This window comes from Dasypus novemcinctus, chromosome 10, assembly GCF_030445035.2.
Source record: "Dasypus novemcinctus isolate mDasNov1 chromosome 10, mDasNov1.1.hap2, whole genome shotgun sequence".
Classification (NCBI taxonomy): Eukaryota; Metazoa; Chordata; class Mammalia; order Cingulata; family Dasypodidae; genus Dasypus; species Dasypus novemcinctus.
Window position 1 is genome coordinate 104147398 of NC_080682.1, and position 24091 is coordinate 104171488.

The following is a 24091-nucleotide window of genomic DNA, read 5'->3' on the forward strand; positions in this document are numbered from 1 at the left end:
GTTCTTTCTGAATATCTACCTGTCTTTTTTGTGCACACAGTTCCACTGACCTAGCCATGGGCAAAGAGTAGAGAAAAGCTGCATGAGAGTGGGCTAAAGTGGATTGGAGGCAACCCAAAGTGGGGGAGAGGAGACAACAGAAAAGTCACTCTACTAGAACTTAGCCTAGAGCAATATGGAATAACTGCAGCTGAATGGGAAATTACAGCTGCTAAGAGACCAGCATGAAACTATGTATTAAACTTCACTCAAGAAGCCCTTACTGGGAGGCGGGCTTGGCTCAACAGATAGAGTGTCCACCTACAACATGAGAGGTCTGGGGTTCAAATCCAGGGTCTCCTGACCCATGTGGTGAGCTGGCCCACGTGTGGTGCTGCGCAAGGAGTGTCGTGCCACACAGAGATGTCTCCCGCGTAGGGGAGCCCCACGCGCAAGGAGTGTGCCCCCTAAGGAGAGCCGCCCCACGTGAAAAAAGCGCAGCACCCCCCAGGAGTGACACCGCACACATGGAGAGCTGATGCAGAAAGATGATGCAACAAAAAAGAGATGCAGTTTCCCAGTGCCACCGGGTAATGCAAGCAGATGCAAAAGAACATACAGTGAATGGACACAGAGAGCAGACAGCAGAGGGGGAAGGGGAGACATAAATAAAAAATAAATCTTAAAAAAAAAAAAGTTTATGGAGAAGGGAGCAGATGTCACTCAGTGATTGAGTGCCTGCTTCCCATGTATGAGGTCCTGGGCTCAAACCCCAGTACCTCCTAAAATAAATAAATAAATAAGTTGGTGAAGAGGCAAAGACCATGCTTGCATTGATTCCAGACAGCCAAAATTAGAGCTTTGTTGCCAAGAAAACCAAGAAAGCTACAACCAAAAAAAAAAAAGGCCAAAATACAAAAACAATAAATTCAGGACTTTATTTTTCTATGTTTTAAAAGATAAGACATTGGTCTTTGCACGCAGAATGTTACAATAACTACCATACTTCCATTCTAGAAAGATAATTTGAATAACACCTACCATTTATGGAATAATTAATATATACCAAGCACTTCATATGAATTATTTTATTCAATCTTCACCACTACCTAGGAAATATGGACTATTATTACTGTCCTTTCCTCTTCAAAGATAAAAAAAGCACAGGAAAAATGAAATAACTTGCCCAAGATCTCGCAGCTAATAAGGAGGAAAACCAGGGCAAGCAGATGTATTATGCGTATTTCTAGATCATTAACAACTTAAGGAAATACCATCCCATGATATCTCTTAGATTCCTAAATAGCCAAATTATTTAAATAGTTTTACCCGTGAGTTTATCATTAAGAAGGTTGGCCCTTTCCCTATAGCAGCAAATGGTGACATGACTCTAGTATGCAAAACCACTGCCTCAACATGTGTATTTGTAGCCCCCGTAGAGATGGTAGCTCAGCAGTTAAATTACATCCTAACCTGCATAAACTGGCTCACTCATCAGCACTTAATCATGCAGCAAAAATATACTAAGCCCTCGCTAGGTTCCAGGCACCAAGGACACACAAATAATCAGTGAGACAGTGTCCCTGGAAGGTTCATGGAACAAAGGAAAAAGCACTCATGGGCTCTGGAAGCAGAAAAGTTGGGGGATAAATTCCTCCCTGGCCACTTACTGACTGGCAGGTCTGAGCAGGTTCAATATCTCTAAGCCTAAAAAATGAAATAATTATGACCCCCATACAGGATAAGTGTGAGGTTTATATAAGACACTACACAAAAAGGGCATAGCATAATTTAAGCCCACAATAAATGTTAATTTCCCTCCCACAGAAGGAAGTAAGATTCCAGGCTGTGCAGGGGTGCTGGGTGAGGGGTAAAATAGTGCTCAGAACTATGACTTATCTAGATTACCTCCTCCTCCATTTTCCTCTGCTCATCACAGTGAAAGACCAAAGATTACTTGTCTAAGGCTTCAACTGCATCTTTTTCTTCTTCTACTGTCAGTGCCCCAAATAGGGTTTACCTGATACACCTAGAGAACTACTCATCTTTTATGCAGTTCTCTGGAGGCCACTTCACATCTATCCTTCACCACAAGGTGGAGGATGAAAAGCACCAAGTTCAAAAGTTTTCTGATTTCCTGACAAAGTTGTCAAACTGTTTATCTCTAAAGATTTTTGGTTCTACTGGGCCAAGATAAAAACAACTACATTCATACTGGCTTTCAAAACAGCATTTTTTTTTTTTTAAGATTTATTTTTTATTTATTTCTCTCCCTTTCCCCCCCAACCCCCCCCCCCTTGTCTGCTCTCTGTGTCCATTCGCTGCATGTTCTTCTTTGTCTGCTTCTGTTGTTGTCAGCGGCATGGGAATCTGCATTTCTTTTTGTTGCATCATCTTGTTGTGTCAGCTCTCCATGTGTGTGGAGACATTCCTGGGCAGGCTGAACTTTCTTTCACGCTGGGCGGCTCTCCTTACGGGGCACGCTCGTTGCATGTGGGGCTCCCCTATGCTGGGGACACCCTCATGGCATAGCACTCCTTGCGCGCATCAGCACTGCGCATGGGCCAGCTCCACACGGGTCAAGGAGGCCTGGGGTTTGAACCGCGGACCTCCCATGTGGTAGACAGACACCCTATCCACTGGGCCAAGTCCGCTTCCCAAACAGCGTTTTTTTAAAGCGAAATTTTAACAAAACCATCTATTCCCTCAATATATAAAGTCTGGAAACATAATCACAATAATAAATAAAAATATACCCTCCTGTACTGAATCAAGGCAGTGATACCAAACTGTCAAAGTGCCATTGTTTTCATCATGGCCACAGACCAAAAAAAAAAAGTTTAAGTTTCACTAAAGAATGTTCTTGATGAAGGCATAGAAATTATTAATTTTATTAAGTTATCAATCCTTAACTACATATCATTTTATTTTAATATTCTATGTCACAAATTGGGAAGTATATATAAAAACACTTCTGCTATATAACAAAGTACAAGAATTGTCTTGAGGAAAAACACTTGTGCAATTGAGTTGCAAGCTGAACTAGCTGTGTTTTTCATGAAACACCATTTTTACTTGAAAAAACAACTGGCAGGCAAATTATGTTTTTGAAACTTGGATGTTTGGCAGATATTTTTTGAAAAAATGAGCAATATGAGACTTCAGGGTAAACAACTGTCAGTATTTGTTGCCAATAATAAAATTAGGGCTCTACAATGAAAATCAGAAAAAACCTCTCCGAGGAGATCAGTGGTGATATTAACAAATGTGATTTTTTGACACTATATAATGGAATACGTCAACATTTAGAAGATATGTATAACTCAGTGAATCAATATTTTCCAAATGATCAGTGCAAAATGCTATAAAATTATGCATTGGTCTATTCAAAGTGCTCAATAGACCAACTGATTTTAATGTAGCAGAGTATGAAAGTTCACTGATAGGGTTTCAAATTCTACAAGGCAGAGGACCTTTAAGAAACTACCACTTGTCAAGTTTTGGTATAGTGTCAAAGAAGAACATCCACAATTATCTTTAAAAGGCAACAAAAACACTCCTTCTTTTGCCAACTACATACCTATGTGGGGCTGGATTTTCTTCATATACTCAAGCCAAACAACCAACTGCAACAGATTGAATGCAGAAGCTGGTATGATTCTAACTGACTTCTATTAAGTTAAACATTAATTTTGTAAAAATACAAAGCATTATTATTCTAATATTTTTGTTTTGGATATTATAGTTATTTTTAGAAAAATATGCTAAGTTGCAATAAGTTTATTATTTTTAAACAAATTAAGAAATACTTTTAAATTTTCTTGGTTTTTATTTTTAATACAGTAAATATTAGATATAACCCACAAATAAAAGCACTTTGGAATCTCAATTTTTAAGTCTCCTTACCTGTAACAGAGTGATGAGACCAAAACATTTGCAAACTGTTGCTATATAGCAATAAGCAAGACACCATTATTGTTATACACAAGAACCTAAATGAATTTAACTACTGAGCATGAAAAGCCAGTCATACCTTATGATAGTTCAAAAATGGAAAACTATTCTATGACATTGAAGTCAGAATATTGGTTAAGTAACCATGGAAACTGTCTCCTTTACTCTGCCCTTATCTAACCCCCACTCTTCTGCCCTTACCACAAAATAGCCTGAAATGGGAAAAAACTGGCCCCAGAGAGTCTACAGGAATTCCTGGCCAAACACATGCACACTTCCTGCTAAGTTATAACCCCAAGTAACCTAATGATATCTGTCCTCTTAACGCTCCACCCACTCATCATGCTAAAGATGCCATTTTCTGATCATGTAACATATGATTTAGCATGATGCCTATTTACATGTGCTCCTCCTATTTCCACCACACCCTGTCAACATTACCTAATCTTCTAACCCCTCCACCACCATGATAAAAACCCTAAACTTTCCCAATTCAGGGAGACAGATTTGAGTTTTACCTCCTGTCTCCTTGCTTGACAGCCTCACAATAAAACCCATTTCTTGAAATCCTCATGTCATGACATTGACTTCTGTATGCATTGGGCAATAAGCCCATTGTTCAATTACTTTAGAGGAGGGGGTAATGATACCATTCTTGATTTTGAGAACTGGTTACACTTTTCATGCACTATTTTCCTACAAAAGTTATACTTCAACTTTTTTTTATTTATAGTTTCTATATATACATACACCCATGCATATACACACACACGCCTTAGGCTTACACACAAAAGTTCTGTTGGTACTGTCATGGATGGAATTGGGGCATGTCTTTGTTTTTAACAGTTCCTCAGGTGATTCTAATGGGTAGCCAAAATATTGTCTAAGTAAGTTGACGAAGATTAATGTAAGAGTTTAAAACTAGGAGCTTTATATATACTACTGCAAAAAGAAAAAGGGCTTTGGAGCAAGGCAGCCCTGAGTTTTAATAGAAGTGTCTCTTCTCTTACTAATTATGTAACTGAATCTCTAAAGGCCTCAGTTGCTTCCGTTTCCTCTTCTTAGAAAAGGAGCACAATACCTTACACAAAAAACATTCAGCATATTGTCTACCAGAGATATTCAAATATTATTTCCCTTTATCTTTCCTTTCTCATCCCCTATTAATCCTAAAACCTGGGACAAATTATCCTCTTGAGTCATAATTTTTTCTCCTTTAAAATGAAAATAATGACAATTTAACAAACCTATGCACTGTAGATCAAATAAAATAGTATAACTATACTTACAGATATGAGCTTTTGCTAGCGACTCAAAATAAAAGAGACAGGAAGACAAATTAGAAAACTAGAATATGCAGAAAATTTACAAATCAGAGGCTAGAAAAGAAAAATGAAAATCAGCAGAAATTATTAAACTTGAAGGGTATAATCAGAAAACAAATCAAGACCATCTCAAAAAAAAAAAAAAAAAAGACCATCTCAAGTCAGCCAGGGTATAAGGTTTACAGTAAAAAATATAAACAACTCAAAGTTCTGTCAAATTGCCCATATCTAAGAAAAAGCACAGCCTATGTAATCATAAAAATAAGTATATCCTAAAAGGACTCAGACACCCGCCTCAGTGGAAGGAGAAGGAGAAGTTGTAGCAGAGTTTATAAACCATGAAAAAACTGTTTCCTAGACAAGAGGAACATTCACATCCATGTAAACGGAGAAATTCATAGGGTAAAACACACATGCCCAAGACAAGACATGTGCAGAAAGAACCAAGGAGGCCCCTACACTTAGGCTTGGAAGTATTCGCTAAACTCATCATATGGGTAACTATTAAGGAGAGCACAGGTCAATCTGCAAAGATTAGGAAGTATTTTCTTTTTTCCATTTTCAATTTTTCTGTTGGCTCCTGACATTCAAGGAAAGCTCTGTCATAACACTAGCTGGATACAACATTAAAGAAGAGATGTCTCAGAGTCTAAATTCCAGCGATAACACATCAAATATCAAAATATCAAATTGTATAATTTCAACAAAAGATTATAAAACATACAAAGAAACAGGAAGAGATGGTCCATGCAAAGAATAAATTACAGCATTAAAAACCATCACAAGGCGGCGGACTTGGCCCAGTGGTTAGGGCGTCCGTCTACCACATGGGAGGTCCACGGTTCAAACCATGGGCTCATTGACCCGTGTGCAGCTGGCCCATGCGCAGTGCTGATGCGCGCAAGGAGTGTCATGCCACGCAGGGTGTCCCCGCGTAGGGGAGCCCCACGTGCAAGGAGTGCGCCCCGTAAGGAGAGCCACCCAGCACATAAGAAAGTGCAGCCTGCCCAGGAATAGTGCCGCCCACCCGGAGAGATGACACAAGATGACGCAACCAAAAGAAACACAGATTCCTGTGCCGCTGACAACAACAGAAGCGGACAAAGACGACGCAGCAAACAGACACAGAGAACAGACAACTGGGGTGGGGGAGGGGGAGGGGAAAGAAATTAAAAGAAAAAAACCATCATGAGGAGGACCAGACCTGGGAAATACCAGACAAAGGTATTTAAAAAATCATCCTGAATATGCTCAAAGAGCTGAAAGGAAATATGGACAAAGAACTAAAGGAAATCAGGAAAAAAAGAGATGAAGAACAAGAAAATATCAACAAAAAGTTGGAAATTATGAAACGGAACCAAAATAGAACTGAAGACCACAGTAGTAGAAATTAAAAATTCCCTAGAAGTGTTCCATAGCAGATTGGAGCTGGCAGAAGAAACAATATGTGAACTTGAAGATTAAGCAATTGAAATCATCCAGACTGAGAGGAAGGAAGAAAGAATAAAGAATAGTGCCAATTTCTTATCAGAAATCCTGAAAGTAAGAAGGCAGTGTGATGACATATTTAAAGTGCCGAAAGCAAAAAATTACCAACCAAGAATTCTCTATCTGGCAAAACTGTCTTTAGGAAATGAGGGCAACAAATATCACATGGAACATATTTATACTGAAGGACTGTTTGCTGTTTATCTGAAATTCATATTTGACTGGACATCCCATATTTTATCTGGCAGCCCTGCTCTGTATCCCAGGCTGAAATGACAGGATGGCTGATTCCTTTGTCCAGAAATGTCAATCCCTTAGTCTGTTTACAGATGTCAGATTTATAGATGTCAGATTTATGGTGCTTCATTAAAACACAAACAATCCTGGGGGGAAAAAATGAGGGCAACTTTAAGACATTCCCAAATAAACAAATCTAAGGGAGTCTGTCACCACTAGACCAGCTCTGTAAGAGATGCTAAAAAAATCTCTGCAGGATGAAAGGAAAGGTCAAAGGCAACAGATTGATGTCACATGAAGAAATAAAGATCTGGTAATAATGACAGGGATAAATATAAATGCCAGTACTATTGTATTTTTGGTTTGTAACTCCACTTTTTACTTTCCACAAGATCTAAAAAGCAAATGCATAAAACGTAATGATAAATCAGTGGTTTTGGACTCATGATGTATAAATATGTAATTTGTTATGAGAAATACTCAAAGGAAGGGAGATGGAAAGGTATAAGAAAGTAGTTTGTATATAATGTTGAAGTTATGTTGGCATCAAAACAAACCAGACTGTTACAGATGTTAAGTTAAGCTCCATGGTCATCACAAAGACAATATCAGAGACTATGCAAGCTTATAGAAAATATCAGAGACTATGCCAGGTGTGGGGTAGGGAGGAGAATGGAGAGTTAATGCAAAATAGGGACAAGATTTCTGTTTGTGAGATGGGAAAGTTTTTATAATCAAAGGTGGTAAGGGTACTGCAACATAGAGAATGCAATTTATCTCACTAAATGGTATTTTGAGAGTAGTTGCAACGGGAAAGTTTATGTTGCACATATGTGCCAACAATTAAAAAAAAAAAAAAAGAGCAACTAAAGAGACTATGACAATTAAGTGTAATACATGATCCTGAACTGGAAATATCAAGGGAGGAAAGAAAGCTCAAAATGACATTACTGGTAAGCAGATGTGAGTCAAATGATTGAGCTCCAGCCTACCACATGGGAGGTCTCGGGTTCGGTTCCCAGTGCCTCCTGGAGAAAGCAAGATGGCATGATGGGCAGGCACAGCAAGATGATGCAACAAGATGACAAAACAAGATGATGCAACAAAGAGACCCAAGGAAGAAAGACAATGAGAGACACAACAAACCAGGGAGCTGAGGTGGCTCAAACAACTGAGCACCTCTCTGTCACATGGGAGGTCCCAGGTTCAGTTCCTGGTATCTCCTAAAGAGAAAATGAGCAGACAGCAAGTGCAAACACAAGGAGGGGAATAAATAAATAAAATAAATCTTAAAAAAAAAAAAAAAGGCATTACTGGGGTGAGCAGATATGTCTCAAGCAGTTGGGCACCTGCCTCCTATGGGAGATCCCGGTTTGGTTCCCAGTGCCTCCTAAAGAAGACGAGCAGACAACAAGCAGACAACAAGCAGACAATGCAACCAGCAGGAAGCAGAAGTGGCACTGGGCACTTGCCTCCCACATGGGAGGTCCTGGGTTCTGTTCCTGGTGCCTCCTAAAGAAGACCAGCAGAAAATAAGAAGACAGACAAGGGAGTCATCTCGGGGGGAGGGCAAAATTTTTAAAAAATAATAAAATAAAAGAATTCGTCAGATTTTAAAAATTAAAAAAAAATTTTTTAAAGGACATTACTGGGACACATGCAAAAAAGTGGAATATAGCCTATATGTTTTATATCAATATTAGTTTTCTTGAGCTTTAATTACTACACTTAAGATAGATACATGGGAAAGCGGATGTGGCTCAAGCAACTGAGCTCCCACCTACTACACAGGAGGTCCCTGCTTCAGTTCCCAGTGCCTCCTAAAGAAGACAGCGAGCTGGTGCGACAGCAGGCACAGCAAGCTGACATAAAAAGATGATGCAACAAGAGACACGAGGGAAAATATAATGAGACACACAACAAAAGCAGCAAGCAGAGGTTTCCCATGCATCCTAAAAGAAGATGAACAAGACAGCAAGATGATGTGATGGGCAGGCGCAGCAAGCTGACACAACAAAATGACATAATAGGAGACAAAAGAAGAAAAACATAATGAGAGACAACAAAGCAGGGAACGGAGGTGGCTCAAGCGATTAGGCGCCTCCCTCCCACATCAGAGATCCCGGATTCAGTTACTAGTGCCTCCTAAAGAAACAAGGAAGATGAACAGACACAACAAATGCAAACAATGAGGGGGTGGGAAGAAATAAATAATTTTTTTTAAAAACAAAATAAATTAAAATTTAAAAAAAGATGAATACATAAGTGAATATCCTTGTTTTTAGGAGATACACATGGCAGTCTTTAAGTGTTCAAGGAGAATGATGCATACAACCTACATTCAAGTGTTAAGAAAATGGACTGATAGATGGAGAGACAGATAGATGGACTGATAGAGTGATGAATCAGTAGAGTGATGCTTTTGCAAAGGCAGCAAAAATGTTAAAATTGGTGGCTCTGGATAACTGGAGAATAGGGATATCTTGGAGTTTTCAGTATATAGGGGTTGTACTGTTTTTGTAACTGTTCTGTAAGTTTCCAAGTATTTCAAAATTAAAAGTTTAATATTTAAAACACACACACACACACACAACTAAAAATGCACAATTTGCAAGGCACCCACCAGGAACTAAGTCTCTTTTTTTTTTTCATTTCTCTCCCCGTCCCCCTTCCCCAGTTGTCTGTTCTCTGTGTCCATTCGCTGTGTGTTCTTCTGTGACCGCTACTATCCTTATCAGCAGCACCGGGAATCAGTGTTTCTTTTTGTTGTATCATCTTGCTGTGTCAGCTTTCGGTATGTGCAGCGCCATTCCTGGGCAGGCTGCACTTTCTTTCATGCTGGGCAGCTCCCCTTACGGGGCGCACTCCTTGAGCGTGGGGCTCCCCTACGCGGGGGACGCCCCTGCGTGGCACTGGCACTCCTTGCACACATCAGCACTGCACAGGCCAGCTCCACACGGGTCAAGGAGGCCCTGGGTTTGAACAGTGGACCTCTCATGAGGTAGACAGATGCCTTATCCATTGGGCCAAGTCCACTTCCCAGAAACTAAGTCTTAATAAAGATGACTAATCCCTGCCCTCAAGAAATTTACGTTAAGGGGAGGAACTTGTCCTAAAACAGGACAAGTTCTACACTGGGACAAAAGTATACATTAGATGATCCCAGGGCACGAAATGGGGCACATAGGGGTTCTGAAAGGTTTCTTGGGGGAGATGAACCTAACCCAAAAGGATAAATAAAAGGAGAAACAGCATGAGCAAAAATATGAAACTGAAATACATCTGTACAAACTACATGCCGTTCGATATTATCAGTGAGGGGAGAACAGGCAAGAAAAATACATAGGGACAGGTCATGGAAGATCTAATATGTCATGCTAAAGACCCTGGACTTTACAGTCAAAGGTTAAGCAGAGGAATGACATGGACATATGCACCTGCTGGGTAGATGTACTGGCTGCTGGGTGGAAAATGCTTTACAAGATAGAAGAACAACAGACTAGTTAGGTTACCACAATTGGTCCATATGTGATTAGGACCTGAACTAAGGTAGTAGTAGTAGGAAAGGGGGGTTGATTTCTAGAAATATTTAGAAGGATTTGATGTTTGGCTATGAGAAATAAGGGAGAAGAACAGATTAATGACAAAAAATCATATCTTGAATGATTAGATGGATAATAGCTCCTTTCAGTTAGGATAAAACTAAAGGAAGAGATGATTTAACTTTTTGTGTAGAAGGGGATGCAGAAAGGGTGCAGTCAGAAGTAGATGGGGAAAGTAAGTTATATCCTAGACATACTGAATTTGAGGATCACTGGAATGGATATAGGTAGCCAGTAGCCAGTGAGATACACATGTCTGGAGCTCCAGAGAGAGCCTGAGCTCCAGACAGAGATTAGAGTAATCAGCAGATAGGTGGGTGGCAGTTAAAGCCAATGGAGACCAATGAGCACCCACCTCACACACAGGAGGTCCCAGGTTCAGTTCTCAGTGCCTCATGAAAAAAGCAAAAAAAAAAAAAAAAAAAAAAATACAACTCAAGGAAGCCAAAGTACCTCAGTGGTTAAACACCAGCTTCCCACATACAAGGTCCTGGGTTCAATCTCTGGCCCCCAGCACCTCAAAAAAATATTAATAAAATGGAATAGGCAAGACTGTTCAAAGAAAGAATCTAGAAAAGTCCAGTAAGCCAAGACGCTAACCCTAAGAATATCAACATTTACTGGGAAGGTAGAAAACAATAAAGACCTCTTCTTAAATATCAGGTAGTGTCAACAGCTTCAAAAATCTCTTCCTGCTTAGCTACAAACTGGGAAAAGCAAAAACCATGAAATACGTTCATTAGTCCAGGTCATCCAATGGATAAAGTAAGGCTGAAAGAACTCAGCGGGGAGATGGCTTTCCAGGTAAAAGGCAAAGCATATGGAAAGAAAAGGAGCATGCCAGTATGACAAGTTTGAGGAATAGCTTATTTGGATTTACAGTACCCACATGCTAGAAAGACCTTAAAAAGAGGTACAAACTAAGTCCTGCTAGAACAATTATGATGAATCCTGCTGCCGACATCATGAACCATTTTTTACCTATCTTTCAGGTCTCTGCTCAAGCATTAACTTCCCTAAGCACCTCTCTTTCCCTGCTCCCTCATGCAGATCATGCCTCTTTTCCATACCATTATGACATGCTTGTTTCCCCACTAGAATGTAAGGTCCTTAAGAGCAGAGAATTTTAACTTTCATATCCCTTATTCCCAGCATAGTGCCTGCCATCTAATAATCACTCAAGACATTTTTAAACAGATGTCCTGTACACATCTGTCATGCACAAGACTACTAGTTTCTTGGCTTTGGATATGTTGCAGTTATAGATATAGACAGATAAAGCATTCTTTGTTATGCTTTACTTAAGAGAATATTAAAATGAAATTTACATTCTAAATGTAAATTGAGTGAGGAGATACATAGCCCTGGAGGAAACTGGATTTAAACTATTCACAAGTAAAATTAAAATTAAAATAATAATAGTAAGCACTACCATAGTAAGCACCAATTCCATATGTGCCAGTTAGTGTTTCAGTACTTTGCCCTTCATATTTCACTTAATCCTCACATCAACCCAACAGTGCCATATTATCACCCTTTTATGTTATGTACAAATAATACTTCTCACTCTATCACTGTCTCTGTAATAAGTTACAAGTAAAAAAAACTAGGAGGGAAATGACTGTTTTTGTCAGGCTAATAAACAGCAGTTCATACTGCACTCTCCACTTCAATAAAGACTCAACTGTTTCATCTGACCTAGTCAAAACAGTAAATGCGTATCTGGGTCCCATAAATTCACTAGGAGAAAATGCTCTAACACCTTCCCCAACCCTCCATATCCAACAATTTTCAAGTTTCAAGGGAGAATCTTCATGTATTCCCTCCTCTCCACTGAAAGACCTCTTCAGAAAGGCAACAAATCAAATATGACAAGGTTTTTGCCTCTTTTTGCAGTGCCCTGATTTCAGTTTCATAAATTAGGATTTAAAAAGAAAAACTTATTCAACCCTTCACAGTTTAAAAAGCATTTCACATTTGTTATCTCACTTGCACCCCATTTTACTAAAAAGTAAACTGAAGCACAAACAGATTATTAATGAATTTGAATTTCAAGCCGTTGGACAGAAAATTCTTGAAGTCTAAGTTGCTGAGCTTCTGAGAGATGTCTCAATTTCCCTCTGTACATGAGATGACAGACCTTCCTGTACAATCAAACAAAGACCAATGTACTAGGCTGCCTTTCTGCAAAGGGAAAGATGCACAAAAATCCTGACCAAAAAGTGTTAAAGGATTTGCCAAAACATGACATGAAGTCCCAAGCCAGTATAGCCAAGAATTAGTATCCAGCATACAAGGAACTCCTGCCAATGAGAAAAACGCTCCAAAATTGTGCTCTTCCAGAGCTCAGAAAAGCTGCTACTGTCCCCTTCCCACTCCTATTTCCAAGTATGATTGATCCACATTGGGTAATGTGGTCATCCATAAGTACAAACTGGTTTCTTCTTGCTACCTGGACTACTCATATCCTTTAGTATATCATAAATACATTAACATAAAATGCTACTGGATAATGAGATATAAACAATAATTTTTTACTTCCTTTTACTTTTTTTGTATTTTCCAATTTCTAACATGCACATATCTTATTTTAATGATAGAAAAAATAAAAGTCTTTTAATAAGGTAACATGAAAAAGTGAAATAAATAAGCATGAAAAAAGCAAGTCACAGAAGAATACCTACACTATGATTTCATTTATATAGTTGCAAATTTAAAACGTACATTGCTTAAGAGATATGCACCTGCTTGGTAAAAATATAAAGAAAAGCAAGGGAGTGATTCACATAAAATTCAGGAAAGTAGTTGTTTACCTCTGAGGGACAGGGAAGGAGGGAGGTTTACCAGAAAGGACCTCAAAATAGACTTCAAAGGTATCAGTAATCCTTTTTGTTAAACTGGGTAGTGAGTACGCTGGGCTTCAATTTGTTATTATAATTTAAATTGCAGATCTTTGTTATATGCATATTTTTATATATAAGGCTTATTTCCCTATTTAAAAAGAAGATATAAACAGAATTGAAGAATCGGAATTTCTGGGATACAACCCAGACTCTTTCACTTCCTGACCGTGTAACCTTCAGCAACCTATTTAATCTTTCAGAGTATAATTTTTCTTCTCATTTTATAGAGAGGAAACTAAGAGCTAACATTTGTCTCATCCTTCACTGTTTAAAGTTCCTATACTAAAGCACAAACAAGCAAATATGCAGATAACTGTGAGATCATAATAACACAAAATACCTCCTTAATAAATAATAGAAAAATTAATAGTAAAACATCATAACACTAAGAACTCATTGCTAAGGCTCACCTGGCTCTTAACATTCTAGTCTCTGCATACATCCCTAAAACTAATGGCAACAAACCAACATTTTTAACAGTGTGTACTCTGTAACATACACTGTGTTAAATGCTTTAATGGATTATTTTGCTTAATCCTCAAAACAACCCTATGAGATTAGTTCTATTATTCCCATTTAACAGATAAGACAATTTTGCCCAAGGTCATACAAGTAGTAATAAGTGGTGGATAGACTTTAAACCCATACTCTTTTTTTTTTTTTTTTAAACCCATACTCTTAACCACATTATTTTTGCCTCACTTCTCACACTATACACATGGATTTTTTTAAAGATTTATTTTACTTATTTCTCTCCACTCCGCCCCACCCCACTTGTCTGTTCTCTGTGTCCATTTGCGTGTTCTTGTTTTTGTCTGCTTCAGTTGTTGTCAGCGGCACGGGAATCTGTATTTCTTTTTTTTGTTGCGTCATCTTGCTGCGTCAGCTCTCCGTGTGTGCCGCTCCATTCCTGGGCAGGCTGCACTTTCTTTCACGCTGGGCAGCTCTCCTTACAGAGCGCACTCCTTGCGCGTGGGGCTTCCCTATGCGAGGACACCCCTGCATGGGGTCGCACTCCTTGCGCGCGCGAGCACTGCGCATGGGCCAGCTGCACACGGGTCAAGGAGGCCGGGGGTTTGAACCGCGGACCTCCCATGTGGTAGACGGACGCCCTAACCACTGGGCCAAGTCCACTTCCCTCACACTATATTTAAATTGTCTCTCTCTCCTACGACACTGAAAGCTCCTTGAAAACTGTTTTTTTGTTATTACTGTTGTTCACTTTCATTTCCCCTGGCACTTAGCAGACATGAAATAAAGAAACATTGAACGAATATTCCATATATGAACAGTGTTTTCAGGACCTAAAGTGGTTTCATATACTTGAGCTGATAAGTTCCTCTTGACAGCTTTGTGAAGTAGGAAAGGTTTTTAATGACTTTACTGAAATCACTCAGTTATTAAGCAGTGGAGCTGGGATTTAAACCTAGGACTTTTTATTCCTAAAATCATGAGCCATTCATTCTACCAGGACACCTATCTACTCTACTTGCTCTCCCCTCCTCACCAGATTTATCTGGTGGATCAGATGAGGTAAAGATACTAATTATATACATTTCTATTGTACAAGTGACCACAGCTCTAAAATGTAAAAAAAATCCACCAAAACATTTTTCCTAGATGATTACGTTTCATTTTGAGCTTTCACCCACCTCTAGATCAAGCCTGCAGATCCACAAAAGCAGTGTCTAGACCCCAAAGTAGTTAATAGCAAAATTGCTTGCATTAGTTAGATTACACTCATCGAATTACAGGTAACTGCTCAAACTTGATTTTTTATTGTAATACAGAAAGCTTCTTCATAACAAAACACTTTCAATTCCAAAGGTAAGCCTAACATTCCATCATTCTGCCCATTTTGGAGCCAAATAAAAAAACAATTCTAAGTATTGGATATTTTTATGTGCTCAACTGTAAAAGCCAGGGAAAATTGTTTGTTTGTTTGCTGAATTCTGAAGCTTGAACAAAAAAAGTTATTTTGATCCAATTAGTGATTTTATCCTCTTTAAATCCTTCCCCATTTTTCCTTAGTCTGAGCTCTAAACAACAACCAACTTCATGTTTAACATATTGCAGTTAATATGATTAAGGCTGAAAAACTGTTTCTCTAAAGATGTTTCCTCCAGTGGTTACTGAAGGTGCTGAAGTCAGGGAGAGGGAAAGAGAGGTATAATATGGGGGCATTTTCAGGACTTGGAATTGACCTGAATGACACTGCAATGACAGATACAGGCCATAATATATCATGCCATAACCTAGAGAATTAAGTGGGAGAGCGTGTAAACTACAATGTAAACTATAATCCACGCTTAGTGTCAATGCTCCATAATATATTCATCAATTGCAATGAATGTACCACACTAATGAAAGAAGTTATTAATGTGGGGAAAAGTGGGAGGTGTGGGCAGTGGGGCATATGGGAATCCCTTATTTCTTTTATGTAATCTAAGTATCTTTTAAAAATAAACAAAAAATACATTAAAAAATAATAATTTAAAAAAATGTTTTACAAGATGTTTCCTCCATTCCTACCCCCCTCCACCTTCCATCATAGCCATTCTGCCATGAGAATGAACATATCACTAAGCTTTAAACCAAATTTCTGATGAATAGATGGAGATACTGTTTCTGTAGTTAATGCAATATGCCTACACCAACACCATCCCCCCAAAAATAAAATAAAAATGACTCTATGCTTATTTATCTACATCTGACAAAATTCTGATCACCTGAATTCTTTCAGGAGAAAACTCAATCTATAGAAATACAGGCCAATTATTTTAAATCTTATCAAGCAATGGCAAAAGAAAATCAAATGAAAAACTCCATCACTACCAAACCACCTCATCAATGAATATTTATGACATTTCCATATTTCCTGTCTTCTCTCTGTTTACATAAAGGAGTGGTGCCAAGACTCATCTCAGGATTATTAGCCCACAATTCAATGATGGGCCTAATTGCCTTGCAAACCAGGACACCAATAAATGGAGTCTTCAAGCAATCAATTTTAAGAGGAGGAAAAAAAAGGTCTAAGCTCTTTCTTTCCACATATGCACACTGTTTGACTAGAAAATAAATCCAACCTCATATTTTTCAGTCTCATTCATTAGTTCCCAACCAAGGAATACTCCCTTAACAACCTCAATCTCATTAAGTCTATTTAAATTCCAAATTCCAGGACTAGTATTTAAATGCACCAGGGGGGAGGGGAAAAAAGAAGGCAGAGACATCAGACAGAAAGACAACGATCACACTCCATTTTCATCTTTACCCAACCTTGAGTTTGGGAGTGCGTTTTTTCCCCCGCAACTTTCTTTTTGTTATACATGAATAAGAGAAAGAAAACAACCCCCTTCCTTAATTCTAACCTAAAAGAAATGCCTCTCAACTTGATCCTCTGGGTTGCCTCTACTTCCAAATATAACACTAATATAAATAAAACAAACAAAAAGAAGAAATTATCATTTAAGAGGTCCTCTCGGAAAGAGTCTTTATAATGCATCTTCTTTTCCCTGCAAAGTCCCCTCTAACAAACCTCTAATATGTCCCCTTGTCCAACCACAGCCACCAAAGATGTCCATTTAATTGTTCCAACTCCTAACACTCTTGTGTCTCTTGGAGGCCATCTCAAACCTTCCTCTCCAGAATTATCCAGTTCTCTTTTTCCCAGCATTACTCACTGTCCCTCTCCATCTTCTCTGATCCATCTATACCCACAACTCCAGGTCTCCCAACTCCTTAAATTTCCTCTTTGCCACCTCACCATCATCAACCACACTTCTACCAGCCTGTCTCAGACATTCCTTCTCCAAAAGTCCCTCGTCCACCTTGGGCAAGGAACATTGTCTTCAACATACCATCCTACAAGTGCTCAACACCTGCCACTATTCTTTCAGTGAGTTCAGCCCACCTCTTCTTCTGTGCCCTCTGCCTGGACCCTGCACTAAGGAGCCCTCGTGCCCCTTCCAACGGTTCCAAGATCACCCTAAATCCCACCCCAGTGTGCCCCACTCCATTGTCAAACCCTGTCAGTCCATTTTGGACCTAATTTCCAATTTCCCCTCCTCCTGCCAGGTCACCATCACACTCCCCTTTTTGAAAGTCCTACGGACCCTATGTGCTCCTATTCCAACTTCCAACAGCCGACCCCAGGAAAACCTCAAATTCCATCCCCTCTGCTCTATCCCAAGCCCTGCTAGTTCATAAATTTGAACAAATTCCACCACCCTCTGATGGCAAATGCCCACTTCAGGATCAGGTCTCAACCCATGCCAAGTGTCTCAGCCCCAGCTCCTACCATTTCCATCAGCCTGACCCAGGTCGGCCCCGCTTCCCTCCTGAATTAACACCCCCCAGGGTCCGTCCCAACCCTGTACATTCCACTCTCTGTTGAAATAATTTCCCTACCTCCCACCCCGGCTCGAATCCCAAGCTGTCAACTCTCCATGCCAACCCCAAATCCACCTCCTTCAATCAGTCCCCTCCCCCATTAAAGGCCACCCCACTTCAGTCTCATCTCTCACCTCGCCCCAGGCCATCCAATTCTACCCCGGATCCGACCCTCTACCCCGTACCTCCTGTCCCAGCTCAGGGCATTCCCATTAGAAGTCCCCCTCCCTTGTCACCCCCCCCCCCCACCCCGCTTTGGTCCCACCCTCACCCCACCCCCAGTCCGCTCCTAGACAAGTCTCCCCCGCCAGCCCGCCACCTCAACCCGACCTCAACCCCCTCCCCCCAACCCGCCCGGGGGCTCTGTAGCCCCCACTCTCATTCTCCCCAGTACCACCAGCCCAGGCTCCGGACGAGTGGACCAGGGGAAGGGGGAGGGGGTGTCCTCACCAGCGAGCGGCTGCAAGCGAGAACGGCGGGGGCTGAGACGGCGATGCCCTTGTCTTTTCTGGCGGCTGCAGCGGCGACGCTCTCGTTCCCTCGCCGGTGTCCAGTAGGGTGGCGGATGGCGCGCAGGGACCCGGAGCCTCCTCCTCAGCGACTCAGCTCGGAAGCCTCTGCAGTAGCCGCCGAGCAGCCCGACGGGTGGGGGGAGGGGACGCTCGGCTGCGGGCGAGGGAGGAGGAGGCGGAGGGAGGGGGCGGGAGACTGCCGAGAAGGGCGGGGAAGGAGGAGCGGGCGCGGCGCCGCGACACGTCCTTCAGGCTCAGCGCGCTAGGACTACAACTCCCGGCATGCCGTGCTCAGCCCGCGCGCGGCCTGGACCTGCTGCCGCGCGCCCGGGGCGGAGGCGCTGCAGCCTCCTTGGTCACGCACAATAGGGTAGTCAGCCATCGGCCGGCGGCTTTGGTGGATGCGCAATGCTCAAGCGAAGGAAGTCAGGTCGTCCTGCAGCGGCATCTCCAGGCGGCCGGCACCCCCCTTCCCCCACCCCCACCCCACCCACCCCCCCACCCCCCCACCCCCCCCACCCCCCCGCTCCCCCGCTCCCGCGACCTGCCCACCCGCGCGCGCACGTACACGCGCACAGCCACGCACAAACACACACAAAATACGGCCTCTCGCCGTACTACGTTTCCCAGCATTCCCCGCAGCCTCGGGCCCGCTTTCCGGACCTTTCTCAGACCCGGTACTACAGTTCCCAAGAAGTGTGGCCCCTGCGAAATGCTGGGAGATGCAGTTCTTATTTCTTCCTCCATGTTAGGAAAAATAAGTGAAAAAGAGGAAAAAGGGAAGGAATATGCCAGCCGCCCTAGGACAGGCCTAGATGGGCTAGATCACCTGTACTCTCCTTGTCATCCTGGTTTACTTTACAAACCAGGACTAATGCCTCAGCTTTCTCACTGGTCTCCGGCAAATCTGCCAACGATTTCGCAATTTGGATCCAAATGCAAAAAAGGGAATTTTTTTTTTTGACCCAGCGCCATTACTTTTAAGGATTTACCTTAAAAAGATAATAGAACAATTTGGAAAAGATGACTGGACAAGGTTGTTATATGAGATTATTGATTACGGGGGGGGGTGGTGGAGACTTAATGTCCACCAATGGGAGGATTAAATTATGAAATATACACACAGTGAAGTACCAAGCAGCCATTAAAAATGATAAACATCTATTATTGACATGGAAAGTTTATTCACAATTTACTTTAAAGGGAATTTTTATTACAAAACAGCATATTTAGAATGGCTCAATTTATGCAAAATTTGAAACAATATTCAATAAACATGGATTTTAGGAAAGAGGTTCCCCAAAATATTATTTGGTGATTGTCTTTGAGGGCAGGGTGTCAGTTTCAAGTAATTTTTATTTTCCTGTCGACTGAATTGCTTAAAAGGAGTTGTGGGGTTTTTTGTTTTTTTTTTATGACTAGTTTCAAAAAATCGCATTTCAAAATCTAAGGCAGCCTAAAAGTTTTCCATCGTCATCAGTCGTGCTCCAGAACTATATACCTGTCTGATTTTTTTGTGAGCTCAACAGTCCCACTATTAAAACAAATAATAGTGGTCACTATGTTCAAAAGAAAATTAAGCTAGTAGGTAGAATTTTCCTTTTTCTGGTACCTGTGTGTCCTGTCCAATTCTGCTAGAATACAGTAGCAGGTTATCAATGAGTTAGCATAAATCATGTATTCAAAAACAGTATTTTCAATTTAATATGTCAGTATTTCCTGCTGTTCTGCAACTAACACCAGGATATTCAAGCTCCACTACCCAGCCCACTGGGGAACCACAGGGCCTACAGGAGAAAACCCAGTCTACCTAGCTCAGAAGACAACTGTCCACAGTCCTGCTGCAGCCTGTCTTTCCAGCTTTGTTCCACCTCCCTCCATTTACACTCCTACCCCTTGGGACTCATTTTATCCAAATACATCAGGCACTATCTTTTTCACACTGTCTAGCTCCTTTTTCATCCGGTTCTTTCAGCCTTAAAATCTTAATCCGTCTGCTCCCTTTCCTGAGCATAGTGAAGAAAGTGCTGTGTGGGCAAGTCCCTTCCGCTCTCTAGGTGTGGCACTGATCATCTTCTAAACCCTTTATTTCTTCTCCTCCTTTTCTCTATTTTTCCCAGGGGCAGAAAGCGGGGCCTGGGAGCTCAAAATTAGAAGGGTGTTAGTCTGTCCAGCGAATTAAAAACATTTATCTGAGTTTACAGGAATAGGTATGAGGAAACGTTATGAACTACAATCTGGGAGTTGGATCCTAAACCAGACCTCTCCGTGAACACACTGAGTGAGCTTCACAGCGTCTTAACTTTCCTGAACCTCAGCATCCACATCTGTAAAAATGGAAGGAGTGATTCTTGCCCTGACTCTCATAAGGCTTTTAAGAGAATCCAATAAGACATAGGTGTGAAAGTACTTGGAAGATTGTCCAGACCCTTCGCTAATTTCAGAATTCTCTCTCCAATTTCCTGCCAAATCATGGCATGTAAATATCTTACTCAGAATTATAGAACATTAATGATTCCATTAAGAAAGTATTAAAAGAATTAATATCTTGAAACCAATTTAATTCCTTGATAAATTTTCTGTATAGCACAATTTCTAACTTTTCTATATTATTTCTATATTGAATTTTCATCAAGATCTATTTTCTCTATAACTTATGAGAGTCAATTCTTCAATTATCTTTTGTCTTTATTGAAATTTTTTAGATTTTTAAACCTTTTATTTTGAAATAATTTCAAATTTACAGGACAGTTGCAAAAATAATACAAGCCCCATACAGAGGACCCCAGCTTACCCCTACTCTCCCAGATACTCTGCTCCACCAATTTTAACATTTTTCCATCTTTACCATATCATTCTATCACCTATCTATCTCTCTCTCATTCCCTTTCTCTATTTTCTCAACATTTGAGAGTAGGTTGCACATATCATACTCCTTGAGCACCTAATACCTCCATGTATGTTTCCTATAAAAAAAGATAATCACTTATTTAATCATCTTAATTGCAATTATCAAGTTCAAGAAATTTAACATTAGTATGAAGTTTAGATTCTTTATTCCAATATTTTCTTATTTCCTACTAATGTCCTTTCAACCCTTTCTCTTCCATTCTTAGATCCTATCCAGGATCATGTATTGCATTTCATTCTCATCATCACTTTAGTTTATTTCTTTTTTTTTTTTTTAACATAAACATAAAGCTTCCCATCCCACACCTTCCTAAACATACCATTCAGTGGGATGAATCACATTCATGATGTTGCAGTACCCTCCCCACTATCCATTACTGGAACATTCCCTTCACCCCAAAATTTTTCCTTAACTCCCCAATATCCCTACCCCTACCCCTGATGACCTGTACTCTACTATTTGTCTATATGAGTTGCATATTCTCTGATATTTCTTTGTAGGGCATAAAGTTAACATCCTAAATCTATAACAATCTCATTTTAATTTCAATAGCATACATGAACTATGTTCCCCTACTCCTCTGCCCCCCACCTGTACATAGTTCTTGTCACAAATTATGTATTTATGCATTAAGAGTCCAAAACCATTGATTCATCATTGCATTTTCCTTTTAGATTGGGTAGTAAAAAGCGAGTTATAAACCAAAAATACAATAGTATTGGCATTTATATTTATCCCAGTCATTATTACCAGATCTTTATTTCTTCATATGATATCAATCTGACCTTTCCTTTTATCCTGCAGTACTCTCTTTAGTATCTGTTATATAGCTGGTCTAGTGACAAATTCTCTCAGACTTGTTTATCTGAAAATGTCTTAAACTCTCCCTCATTTCTGGAAGACAGTTTTGCCAGATTGAGAATTCTTGGTTGGCAAGTTTTTGCTTTCAGCACTTTAAATATTTTTCAGGGTTTCTGATATGAAATTGGCATTTAATCATATTGAGGCTCCCTTGTACATGACATGTTGCTTCTGTCTTGGTCTTTCAGAATTCTTTTTATCTTTAGCATTCAATAGTTTGACTATAACAAGGTGCGGAATGAGTCTATTTGGGTTTATCCTGTTTGGAGTTCATTGAGCATCTTGGATGTGTATATTCATGTCTTGTTCAGTTTGGGAAGTTTTCTGCCATTATTTCTTTGAATATTCTCTCTGCCCCTTTCTCTTTGTTCTCCTTCTGGGATTCCCACAATGTTCATGTTGGTATATTTGATGGTGTCCCACAGGTTCCTCACACTCTGTTTACTTTTCTTCTTTCTTTATCCTTCTTCTTCTGAGACTGGATCATTTCAATTGCTTTATCTTCAAGTTTCTTTCTTCAGATTGTTTCTTCTGCCAGCTGCAATCTGCTATTGAACCCCTCTAGGGAATTTTTAATTTCTATTACTGTGGTCTTCAGTTCTATTTTTCATAATTTCCATCTTTCTATTGATATTCTCTTGTTTTCTATCTGTTGTTTTCCTGGTTTCATTTAGTTCTTTGTCCATATTTCCGTTTAGCTCTTTGAGCATATTTAGGATGATTTTTTTAAATGCCTTTCTGCTATGTCCTAGGTCTGGTCCTCCTCATTGATAATTTCTAATGCTTTAATTTATTCTTTGGACTATCTCTTCCTGTTTCTTTGTATGTTTTGTAATCTTTTGTTGAGACCAAGACAATTTGATATTTTAGCGTGTTATTGCTGGAATTTAGATTCTGAGGCATCTGTTCCTTAAGATTGTATCTAGCTAGTGTTATGACAGAGCTTTCCTGGAATATCAGGAGCTAACAGAAAAACTGAAAACGTACACTTTCCCTAATTTCTGCAGATTGACCTGTGCTCTCCTTAACAGTTTATCCATACAATGAGTTTATAGAATAGCTCCAAGCCTAAGTGTAGGGGCCTCCCTTGTTCTTTCTGCATATGCATGTTGTCTTGGGCATATATGTTTGGCCCTAGGAATTTCCCCAGTTACACGAGTATGACTGTCTCCTCTTCCCTAGGAAACAGTGTCTTCAAGCACAGTGCTATCCCACAGCCAGCCACTGTGACAGTTTGAATTTTGCAAATACCAGGAAAGATTATGTTGAACTAATCCATTCCTGTGGGTTTGGGGCCCTTTGACTGCATTAAATTCAGTGAAGGGAACTTGATTAGATCACTTTAAGACTTTTGATTGGACTACATCAGTGAAACGTGACCCATGTTGGGTCTCCAACCTCTTGCTGGGTCTTATATAAACTGAGAACTGGAAGGAAACACACAGAAAAGAGTTCTCTACCATTCTGAACCACTCATGTGAGAGAGAAGACTCAGATTTGCCTATAGCTGCAGAAGACAGGGAAGCCCCAAGAGGCTCAAGGATTAAAGGCCCAGGGAGAGATGCTCAATTACCCACAGCTGAGCTCCAGAAGAAAGTAGAGAGAGACTGGCAGGCCCACTATCTTGCCTCACCACATGGCAGGACTCCAAGATCTCCCCTTTGGTGAGAAAGTATCTCTGATAGATACTTTGATTTGGACATTTTTACAGCCTCAGAACTGTACACTTTTACTCCAAATAAATCCCCTTTATAAAAACCAGCCCATTTCTGGTGTTTTTGCATTGTCAGCCTTTGGCAAACTAAGACAACCACTTAAGTGCTGTCCCACAGCATTCTGTAGGAGAGCTTTGTGAGCCACCTTCCACATGCAGGGCAAGTTCTGGGACTGTGAATCCTTTAAGATACCATCAGACTTATTAGGCCAG

General features: G+C 40.4%; 1 protein-coding gene across 6 annotated transcripts in view; it reads right to left on the bottom strand.

Annotated features, from left to right (window-relative positions):
* Window positions 1–18917, bottom strand: part of FAM168A (family with sequence similarity 168 member A) — a 224506-nt gene extending 205589 nt beyond the window's left edge. For 2 of the 6 annotated variants that reach the window (XM_058305928.1, XM_058305922.1), the window contains exon 1: window positions 18331–18917. The gene's annotated coding sequence lies outside the window, so the exon portion shown is untranslated. The remainder of the gene's footprint in view (window positions 1–18330) is intronic. The other 4 variants (XM_058305926.1, XM_058305923.2, XM_058305925.2 and 1 more) reach the window with 4 other exon arrangements.
* Window positions 18918–24091: the final 5174 nt, after the last annotated feature.